This window comes from Anser brachyrhynchus (assembly GCF_964034855.1).
Source record: "Anser brachyrhynchus genome assembly, chromosome: 10".
Taxonomy (NCBI): domain Eukaryota; kingdom Metazoa; phylum Chordata; class Aves; order Anseriformes; family Anatidae; genus Anser; species Anser brachyrhynchus.
In genome coordinates, this window is record NC_137705.1 from 16,544,683 (window position 1) to 16,555,830 (window position 11,148).

Here is an 11,148-nt window from a genome sequence, read left to right on the forward strand (position 1 = left end):
AGAATTACACAGTGGACCTCCAGCTTACCCCTGACTCGCTTTTACAGCCAGTAATATCGTAAACTGAAGTGTGCACCGAGACACAACCCAGTTTTGAAAGGGGGCACACCTTGCCCTGCAGAGCAGGTGACCAGACGTGACGGCACAGTGGGCCCTCCTTCTGGAGGAGATGCCAGGTCTCGCCTCCACCCTGCCCACGCACTGTGCTGACCGGGGGGGGGGGGGCACGGCCTGGGGACACACAGCCGTGTTGTGCCTGCGTGTCACCGTTTCCTCACTCCTGATTTGAACAGTGAGGCAACAGCAGGCAGAGAAAGAGGTGACCAGGCAACTTTTAAGCAAATACACCCTGGGGAATGTGTCACCGGCTTTACAGTGGAAGCAAGACATCTCTGGACGGCGAGGGGCAGGGAGGTCACCAGGCAAGACAAGTGCTCCGAGGAGGTGCCTGCAGCGCAACTAGAAGGCACCGTGGGCCTCATGTTAGGAGACCATCCAAGATGGCATTTGCAGGTGTGAGCAGAAAGCCCCGCAGGCCGGGTGGGCACAAGGATGCGGAAATGAGCCCTGGTGGGAGCGCAGCTCCTCAGGGTGGGCTGCTGCCAGGAGCTGGGGCTTCCAAGTGGCCAGAACTTTTCTTGGGAAAGCTAGGGAAAGCTTTGGCCTGGGTGGTGGCATTTCTCAGGGGGAAACGTTATTTCATTGGAAATCACGGGCATTCATGTCAAGTAAAAGCTATTGGCAAAGTGACATCGCACTGAAACAAAAAAAAATCTCAGAGCCCAGACTTGTTGGGTGAAAGGTGTTGGAAATGCAAATCGTTAATTTAAAGAACTGGGACAGGAAGCAAGGGTGCCAGACTGAGCTGTTATCGGCTGCATCAGCTGCAAGTCTGGCTCAGTATTTCAGAATAAAATTAGACTTGCAGTATATGACTTTAAATATTTAAATTACTTTCAGTAATTCATATGGTGACATTTACACAAAGTACACCAAGCAAACAGCTCCCAGTGCGTAAAGGAAATGTTTGCAGGTAATAATATTTAATTTAAGGAGGAACAGCTGATATCAAGGCAGGATCGTAGCTCTGAATTCAACGTACATTCCTCTTTGAACCAAGAAATGGAGAATAAATCCCTGGGCCTGTGAATGCTTAGACATGTAGAGTGATGGGATTTGAGTGCTTCTGTTCCCAGAGGTGGCAACGGGCAGCTCCATGCCAGGGGGCAAGGACCACCAGGCTCGGTGCTGCCACCCCGCCTGCCCTCTGGCACCCCTTTGCTGGGCACGAGTCCACCCAGCTGCTTCTTGGGCCGTTCCCTGAGAGTTTGGTTTAGGATCTAAAGGCTAAACCCAGCCCGGGTACAAACACGCAAAACTCAATGAAGTCAACTTACACACGGGTTGAGTGCTGCTGCTGGTGCTCCCAGCCAATCCGGGGAGCTTAGCTGGGTCTATTACATCAGTCACACTGGATTTCATAACATCAGACATTTCAATGAGGGTGACTCATTCCCTCTTGAAGCGCATTGTATGTATGAGCAAAGATGATTAACTTTTGCTGAATGGTATGATTTCTGGGATGGGAACTGCTGTTAATTAGGAGCAGATCTCAGATGATCGCAAACTCTGTTGTCATGGCCTACTTTGTATATTTTTCTCCATTCTACATTTTTTTTTAAAAAAATTTATTTATTTTTAAGCTCGGGATAAAGATTAAAGTGTCCTTCTCTGCTATCTGTCTGTAAAGCAGCCAGGCATCCAAACAAGGCATCCGACATCTGCAGACAGGCACAGCCCGGGGCTGTCAGCCCCTGTGGCCAAGCTTCAGCTACCTGCCCCCAAAATCTCTGCTTTCACATTAAAACCAACCAACCAACCAAGCAACAACAACAACAACAAACAAACAAAAAAAACCACCCCAGGGCTTCCAAACATTGCAATAGCAGCAGATAAAGACAGTAAAAGAAACTTAAAGGCTCAGAGTCTAAAATACAAAGAGTTACCCTTCCCCACCCCTCCAATATTTTCTGTTTCAGAAGAAACGGTTGGAGGGTTGTGTTAACCTCATGCTTCTGACTGCTGAGAGCGGAGCCTTTGGGGTTAGCAACACGAGGGACCCTTTGGATAAAGAGTTTCCCAAGTTCACCGAGAAGTATCTTTTCAGCTGTAGTGGCTACAAAGCTAGAGAATTTGCTAGCACAAAGGTCAGATGCTCAGCAGCTCTGAGCACATCCACAGAACATGACACCACGGTCCTTCACGAAGCACGGTGAAGAGCCTGCAGGTATTACAAATCGGCCTACTTGCAAGAGCCACAGGAGGATGGCGAGGTCCTCCTGACCCCACCGTGGGCATGTGCAGCCCCAGACAGTGCCTGGGGGCTGCAGAGGAGCAGCTAGGGACCCATGGAGCCAACGTGGACCAGGCTGCTCACTGGCATCTTGCCACCAGCTCGTGGCTCCCAGGGTCCACGTTCTGATGACGAGGTCCCTTCCCAGCCTCTGCCACCACCTCACCATCACCACCAGCCCTTGAGCGCTCTGGGATGCAGCAGGAGGAACAGCCATAAGGCTGGGGGTGCTTGGGAGGGGACACAGCTGAGCCCCTCTCCAGAACCGCTCTCCCCTGGCCCAGACCTCCTGCCTCCTTTCTTCTCCTGAAAGAGAAAAAAACATTGAAACTGAGACAAAAGATGATTTGTTGGGTCAAAACTGACGTGGGCCTGGGCATTTTAATGCAAATAGGGGGTGAACAGCCCTAACCCTCACCATGCAACACTCCTCGCTGGCCCAACCACCATCCTTTCAGATGAAAGCTCATTCTCAAAGCAGGGACAGGCTGGTGTGGCAGAAGAACCCAAAGGACCATTTGTTTCAGACCAGGAAACTGGAGCTGGCTGGGAAGAAGGAGAGGGTGTCTGCAAGCCCTGCCAGCCCCTACAGCGTTCTGGTGCTCAGTGGTCACAGCCGACTCGGCGGCTCCAGTGCATCGTCATTTTCTGCCTTTTGCAAAACACCAGTGCGAGGGAAGCACAAAGATTTCACGGACACATACCCCTTCCAAAGCGCCTTCACCAGCACCTGTGGTGTTTTGGAAACCGGGAGGTTTGGGAGCATTAGAAGCCTTGTTTCAGACATGATGGTGAACAAGGTGCATTGGATCAGCTCACAGGGGGACAGCACTTCAGCACACCGATCCAATGGTGAATTTTTCTTGAGATTTTTTTTTTTTTGAGATAAAGTGGCATCTAGCAGTAGGAAAAACCTAATTTTGACTAAAATGGGGCCATTTGCAGTAGTGAAGCACTGCTGGCAGAGGGAAGGACTCCTGTAAACTTCAGGCACGAGCATGGGACACGCGATCCCTTGCCCAAACTGCGGATGAGCAGCAGAGGCTGAGACACGCAGCCCAAAAGGCTCCTTTGGAGGCTGACACAGATGGGGATTTTCCTTCAGAGGCTCCTTCCCTCTGCCCAAATGGGCAAAAAACCACCCATAGCTCAAATCCCCACCGAGCATCTGAAGAAGGGGCAGTGCTGGCACTGCCTTGGGTGCTTTTCCTCCCCTCCGAGTGCTTTTCCTGCTGGCACTTCTAAAAATGTACGGCAGAGCAACTGTCTCTAAGGCAATTTCCATAACAATGGGTGCAGAAGAACAATCTATGCTGTTATTGTGCCTTGCTTGCTTACACACACGCGCACAAAGAGAAACAGGCACGCTGTAATTTCAGCAATCACAGAATTTTTAACCGGTTTGCTCCCAGTCACTGCTGGAAAGCCACCCAGGGGACCCACTGGCCGCTACCCAGCCAGGGGTCGCTGGCAGGGCTGGGGTGCCCGCACCACCTGAGGCTGGAGGTGTAAAAGCAGCTGCTGCCAAAGGAAGGAAACCACAGAGAGCACTTCCACATCGTCCCCACCAGCGTAGCTTCGTGGTGCCCCACCACTGCCCAGAGAAGTTGTGGATGTCCCATCACTCGAAGTGTTCAAGCGAGCACCTTGACCAAGCACCTCTGTGGCACCCGGTCTTTAAATGCATTGTCTTACACAAAGGCCCCAAAATGCTACTGTTTTATCTCAATTCTGGGTGCACAGCCCTTGAAAAACCCGCCCAGGTTTGCTCCTTCCCAACACCTTTTTCACCTGACCTGCTAGAGCCGACATTTCGCCACTGCCTCTGGTTTAATCACTTGCATCCTGTGATTACCAGCTTTGTTTAAATTTGTACAGAGCTCAACCTATTGTCAGACATACACTAATTTGCGTGTTTCTAATTATTTGTTTCCATCTTAAAACCTGTTTTTCAGCAGATTGCAGTTTTATTTTAATACATGCTTGGCTAGAACTTGAAACACATGCTGCCAGTAGCCCAGACACAAACGGGCTAGCATTGCACAGGAGAGGCTGGGGGAGAAACAAGACTGAGACAACTTGAATTAAAAGCCTGTTTATAAAAAATGAATAAAAAAAATGAATCTAGCAGCAGTTTTGCATCACAGAACATTCCAGTTTTATAATCCTCTGTTTCTGCCCCTCTAAATAAAATTAATCTCGGCCCTTTTGGAGAGAAACACATACTGGTGCGTGGCCACGCCAGGCTTGCAAAGGGCATTTAAGACATCTCCTCACACAAACACTTTGACTATCTCCATTTTACGTGATTAAAGCTCTTAAAAACAGTTTAATCCTTTTTTTACTCACATTCTTGGCTTTGAGAATGGGCTTGGAAGTGGGCGACCAAGCCAGGAGCATTTCTTACCTGTTTTCCGTGGATGCAGACATGGAAGCTCAGGCACAGTCCTCAGCCTCTCCATTCCGGAGCCGTTCCCCTGGTGGCTCCACCAACAGCCGCTGCTGTCCCAGCACAGCCTGGCCACTTCACTTCTCCTAAACTTCCACTCCAGCCTTCACAGGGCAGAAGCTGCAGCTGAAAGCAAACTGTGGTGCTAGCCCAAGGCAGCCAGCAACACTGTAACAGGCAGGAGGACAAAACTGCATCTCCAGGACCCTTTTTCCCCCCTTTTATTTTTTTTTTAAATTTTTTTACTATCTGTAGCTCTTTCCCCTGTGCTAAAGATTCTGGAGTCTCTGATCTAAAATGCAGACTAGGGAGACTGACTCTGATGCAATAAAACTGAAAGAAGAAACATATGTCATTTGCTGGCAAATGCTGACTTTTAGTGGGGGCCACATCCAGCATAAAGTTCTGATCCAGCCACACGGCCATCACAGTGGCTGCTCTGGGAGAGCAGCAAGGGGGCTTCGATGCCTGCAGCAGGCCAGGGAGACCTCCTCAGCTCCCGAGCAGGACCCAGGCCCAACCAAAGCTGAAGCAGCTGCAGAAGGGTCCAGAACAGACCTTGCCTGCAATCTCAGGGCTGAGTGAGGAGAGGTGCTGGGAGTTATGTCAGCAGCCGTGCGGATGGCAGCACCGGAGGGTGGCCCTGCCAGGAGCGCTGATGGCTGCAGTGTTGCAGCATCACTTTTGCTGCTGTACATATGGGATTTTTGCAAGTGCAGGGGAGCATCACATCCTTCCCCAGCCTTTCCCAGCCCTGTTTACTTTTTCATTAAGATGTGAAGGCAACCACCAAAAAAGGTGGTTGCAAAGCCCCTTGGTGCTTGCAGCAAGAGGCCAGGAGGAACCACTAGAAGCAAGTGGCTTTTCTGCACAAACAAGGTGGTCTAGGCCTTCAGAGGAGGCACTCAGGCATCCTGCTCATGACACACAGAGGCCCGTCTGGAAGGCGTGCAGCATCTCCAGACAGACACCAGCAGCATCCTCCCTCTTGCAGGTCTTGGGCTTCAAGGTCTTGGACTTTCTGTGGGTACCAAACACCTGGCCACAGCATGGAGGACGCCTGGGAAAAGGCCTTTCACTGAGATGAATTTTGATGTGGACACCACGTCCAGCTACAGGGAGATCTGCTGGAGGTGGCCACTGCCTCTTGGTTGCAAACGGAGCATCTCGTCCAGATGCGTCTGCCTCCACCTGCCAGCCAAGCCCAAGGGGCCACAGGGTTCATCACCTCGTAGACCTTCTCCACTTCTGCCTGAAGACACTTTTGGTGAGCTTCCACTCCTGTTTTGCTAAAAAGAAAAGAAAAAGGAAAGAGATACACGTGATGTTAAGGCAATCTAACAGAGCATGCAGAAATCCAACTGCGCAGACACATGTGCTGCCTTTCTTCTGCTCTGTACCAGTGAGGCTGGGCCTCATTTAGATCTGGCTCCATCTCTCACAGACTTGACCAACTGTTCCTCTGCCATGTCATCTTCACCAGTTTACCCCCAAACTGTTTGCTGAAATCCTCAATTTGGGGTGGGGGAGATGTTTTTTGTTTTCAATTATGGGAAAAGCAGCACACGTCAAGAAAGCCAGGCAGAGGGGTCAGAAGATCGCTTGGTGAGTCACCTTTTTCATCAGCGACCACCCGTGTGTGCAGACAGATGTGCTTCCTAGAAATCACCGGGCTGAGAGCAGGCCCGGCATCTGTCTCGCTGACTCACTTGGCTTCCTCCCCGCTCAGGCATCGCTCTCCTGCGCCCTTGCACGGCCTCCATCCCAGTGTCCTCCCCTCGCCGCTCCCTGTGCCCACAGCTGGGTTTTAGGCCACGAGCTGCTGATGTTTCGCAAGAACTTTGACTCGTGGCCAGGATCCAACAGGACGCTTGCACAAGCAGCGTGTGCCCGGCTGACCGGCACGGTTAGCGGCCGTGCGTGAGGCAGAGCTGCGGCCACGGCTGCCGGTGGTGCCACGTCCCCTGGGCCCACGGTCACCCCAAGCGCAGCGCTGGCCATCTCTAAAGCAAGTGACTGTGTAAGAGCCTCCCCGAGAAGGAAAGGCTGAACAATCCAGTGAGAGGCAGATGCTACAAGCAGGAAACACGGGAAGATGCAAAGAGACAACAGGGGGCACTTCCCTACCTTCGTTGTGTTAACACGTGGTGTTTGGGCACCGGCTTTCAGACTGGCAGCCAGGCAAAGAGGGATTTGCCCAACGCTTTCACCCATGGTTATGTCAGACACGAGACAGGTGAGTGACCCATATCCTCTTGCACATGGTGGGGAGCCTTGGAAGCCAAGTAATGCTGCAGCCCTGAGGGCAGCCCCTGCTTCTTCCTGGAGCTCTTCTGCTCATGTCCCGAAGCCCATGGCAAGGTGCAGCCTCTCCACTGGCTCTGGGCCGTGGATATGAACCTTTCTCACGCTAGAGGCAGATCTTACAGAGTTAAGAACGTTTTCTTGGCTTGCTTTACCAGTGGAAGAGCAACTTGCAGCAGAGCAGATGGATAAAATTCTAATTTGAGTTTCACATGATTTATATAAATAGGCTTAGACAAGGTTGAGCATAGATGGCGCAGTCATCTGCCAGCTTCGTTCTCGTTACACCAAGACCCTCTCCTCCCTTCCCATTAATCTCGCAAAGCACATCAGTAACATCTGGTTGCATTCGCAGTAAGCAGTCATCTCAGCCTGGGCCATCCTCCTTCGGGCCTCCCACAAAGTGCCCAGCTCACGTCTGCCAGGCACACAAAATAGCCCCCTAGCCACCGTGACTCCTCTCACCCCTGAAAACACGGGGCAAGTGGTCAAGAAGAACACCAGAGCCACAAGCATCCCAGCTGTCTTGGCTCAGGAGAGCAGGGGGGGACCGATCCATGCCGAGTCCTTCCCAGGCAGGGGGGACAGGAATGGACCCCCCCATCACTTGTAGCAGAGTGAATTCAGGCTGAGCTGCTCCCCATCGCTGGCTGCTGGGAGCAAAGGGACACTGGTGGCCCCACTGCCACCCTCGGGGAGATGACACAGCAGCCCCCTCCTCCTCCTCCTCCTTGTCATCCTCCTCTTCACCAGTGCGTTGCAAAGGAGCCTCCACCAGATCCTGAAGAGGAACAAATCAACAAGCACGTCCTTGCTGGGTTTAATTTGGAACCCAGCCTTGTCCCCACACTGAGCAGGGGCTCCCAGTTATTACAGGAACTTACATTTTGTGAAGTTTGGTGGCTGGCAAGAAGGAAGAAACCCCACTGCTGCCCTGCGATGTTTAGCTTCTATCAGCCAGTGAGAGCCCTCCCCGAAACTCTGCCCCATGACACCAACCATAGGAAACCCGGCTTTGCTGGTTTCCACTGCTTGTGGAACAAGTTGTGTTATTTGTATCCTTGTATCCTAGGAGCCTTACTTTCTGTCCTGCATTTAGTCCCTGGCTGAGAGGTATTTTCCAGGGTCAGCCTAGGAGGAGGGAGCAGGCTTTTAACCCCTTCAGTGCAAAGAGCACATTCCCACATCAGGCTATTTCCATCCAACGTGGGAAAAACTCCATCCTGGGATCAAGGTGCATGTAGAGAAATTCCTTGTCCTTGTGGAGGCCTTTGTGGCAGTCTTCGCCAGCCAGCCTGAGCCACAATAACTACCATTCCCACTCCTACATGGGTCCATTGTCTGAGATTTCCCTAATTATGGGCAGCAGAGAGAAGAAAGGAGCCCAGGAGAGCTGGAGATTCAGGTCAAAGAGTGGTGGGGTCCTGGGACATCAGCAGTCCTGAGAGGAGATGCGGATGTGCTAAAGAGACGGGGGCCAGGAGAGAGTCCATGGAGTGGTCCGTGGAGCCCCATGCTGTCAGCCAGCAAGCTGGGCTGTTTGCAGTGCGGGTCATGCATGGGCCTGAGAATCTGAAACACAAAACCTCCGCCAAGCCTGGAGACTGTTCCACTGCCCTGGGCAAGAAGAACAAGCAGCAGGTTCACGGCACTGCCTGCAGAACAGTTTGCCACCAGCTGTTAGGCAAGTTCTCCTGCATCTCTCCAGCACCCACGGCAGCAGCAGATGAGGAGCGCGTCATCTGGAAAATATTCGGGTCTTCTAACTCTAGCTGCCTTAGCGCTGAGGGCATGCAGTGAAAAAAGGCTGGATCTCCTGTCTGTCAAAACCATTTCCCATCACTGCAATATTTTTGAGCAAAACCCCAAATATTCCAAGACAGACCAAGGAGGAGGAGGCCCATAAAGCAGAGAAAATGACTCGGGGGATGCAGAGCAGTTTGTGGCTTTGGGTGTCCCGTGCCTGTGGGAGGAGTGTCAGGAGGAGAAACCCCTGGACTCGGAGTCTGGCATCCCCTCCTGTAGCATGGGTGAGATGGGTGTGCTAACAGCAACGGAGGAGGCACCAGGGGACGTACTGACACCCCCCAGGACGTTACCCCATCATGCAGTACCTCTGCCTGAGAACCCAATATTGGTCTGAAACGCAACCCTTCCACTGCCAGGACCCCTTGGCTGATGGGAACTCAGCACCCAGGTCAGCTGCGTGCGTTATCTTGCCCAAACAGCAAATAATTTGGAGCTGAGCTGGGAATCTGAAGAGTTGATGACCATTCATCATGTTGTTTCCAAGAGACATTTTGTCAAAAAAGTGTGGGTTTTGAATTGATTTCAAAACTGGATTTGATTATTCCTGGATTTAATTTCAACTTTCATTTTTTCTAATCCTTGTAAAAAGCAGCTACTCAGTAGTAATGGCAAAAACATTCCCTTGGAGAAGTTTGAATAGCTTGTAGCGAAGATACTTGAAAAAACTAAAATAAATAAATAAATAAAAACCCTTTACTAGCTCCCAAGACCGAAGGAAAAAAAAAAAAAAGAAACATGTCCAGAAACATACCTATACAGGCAGTATTTTACTAAAATGTAAACCATCTTTTAACAGGGACACAGTCCCTGAGGCTTTCCCTGGGTATTAATGATAAAGTGACATTATTTTAGTCCCATGTACTAGAATTTCTTATGAATTAGAAAAAATATTCCATGATTAAGCTGAAAGCCTTTATGAACAGCACAGCTAATTCCTGCCATGGATTTCAAATCCCTGCTTCCCCTTTCCAAGCCCATGTTGAGTTAAGCGTGGATTTCAGGATGAAGAATTAAGCACAAACCCAGACTTCAATCCAGGCCAGAACAGAAGCTTGAATGGGGCATGAAGTGTCTTGCTTGAGCGAGGGACTTTCCTCACTGGGCACTCCTGGACTTTGCCTCTCCCCTGGAATGCCCGGGCATTGCTTCTGCTCCCCCAGTCCCATGCTGGGTGAAATCAGTGCCACCACAGTGCCGTGCTGCCACAGCCGTCTCCATTCACAACTCCCGTTCATTCACTCCAAAACATTCCCCTTGGCCAGATATTTATCGTTCTTGTATCATCCTCAAACTATTTTGCAGGGGTGGTAGGAGTGGCTTTTGGAAGACATTTGAGCACACATACACAAATACATGCTTGGGCTGCTGTGTGTTTGGACAAATAAATAAATGCGACTAAATAAAAAGAAACGTTCTCATGGTAGGCTAGCTACCAGCAGGAAGAGCATCCCAGCCCTGCCAGAAAACAAGCCCTGCGGGGATTTCCGAGTGCGTCCAAAACCAGCTGGTCTGAGACCCCACTGACGTGCATGGGTGAGGAATTCAAGAAAATAGTAAGTTCTTTTAAAAAAAAATCAAAAGAAAAATCTTCTTACCTTCATAAAAACTGTCTAAACTGCCTGAAAAGCAACACAGCTACATGACAGCAACGCAGCCTGCAGGGTGCATTGGAAGTGCCTGGGAAGGAGCCTGCAGCTCCCAGCACCTGGGGACCAGCAGAACCTGCAGGGCTGGAGCATCATCATGTGTTCCTCACCATAACGCTGCCAGTAGTGCTTCTTCATCAGCTTTGGCCAGGAACAAGAGCTTTTAAAACAAGATTTCAAACACTTACTTTTTTATATCATTACATTGCATCACTGGGGAAAGCATGGAGTCTGCTCCTAGTTACACCAGTTTGGGCTTTGGGTTTTTCCTTTTGGATTTTTATACATATATATATGTTTATATATATATAATACATATAATATATATAATATATAATATATATATATACACACACACACACCCATACCCCATTGATAACACACCGAGGAAGGACAACCTGCCTGGAAGCGCTTTTCCCAGCTCCATGGCAGCCCCGGTGTGATGCTGGTGATGGCAGTGCTTTTCCAAGATGGAAAGGTGTCCTCAGATGCTTCGATGTCCCAAACAGCTGCTGGTGGAAGCTGGCATTCATGCTGGCTGCATGTGGCAACAAGCCATTTCTGTGTCAGGAGATGGTCTCGAGAAG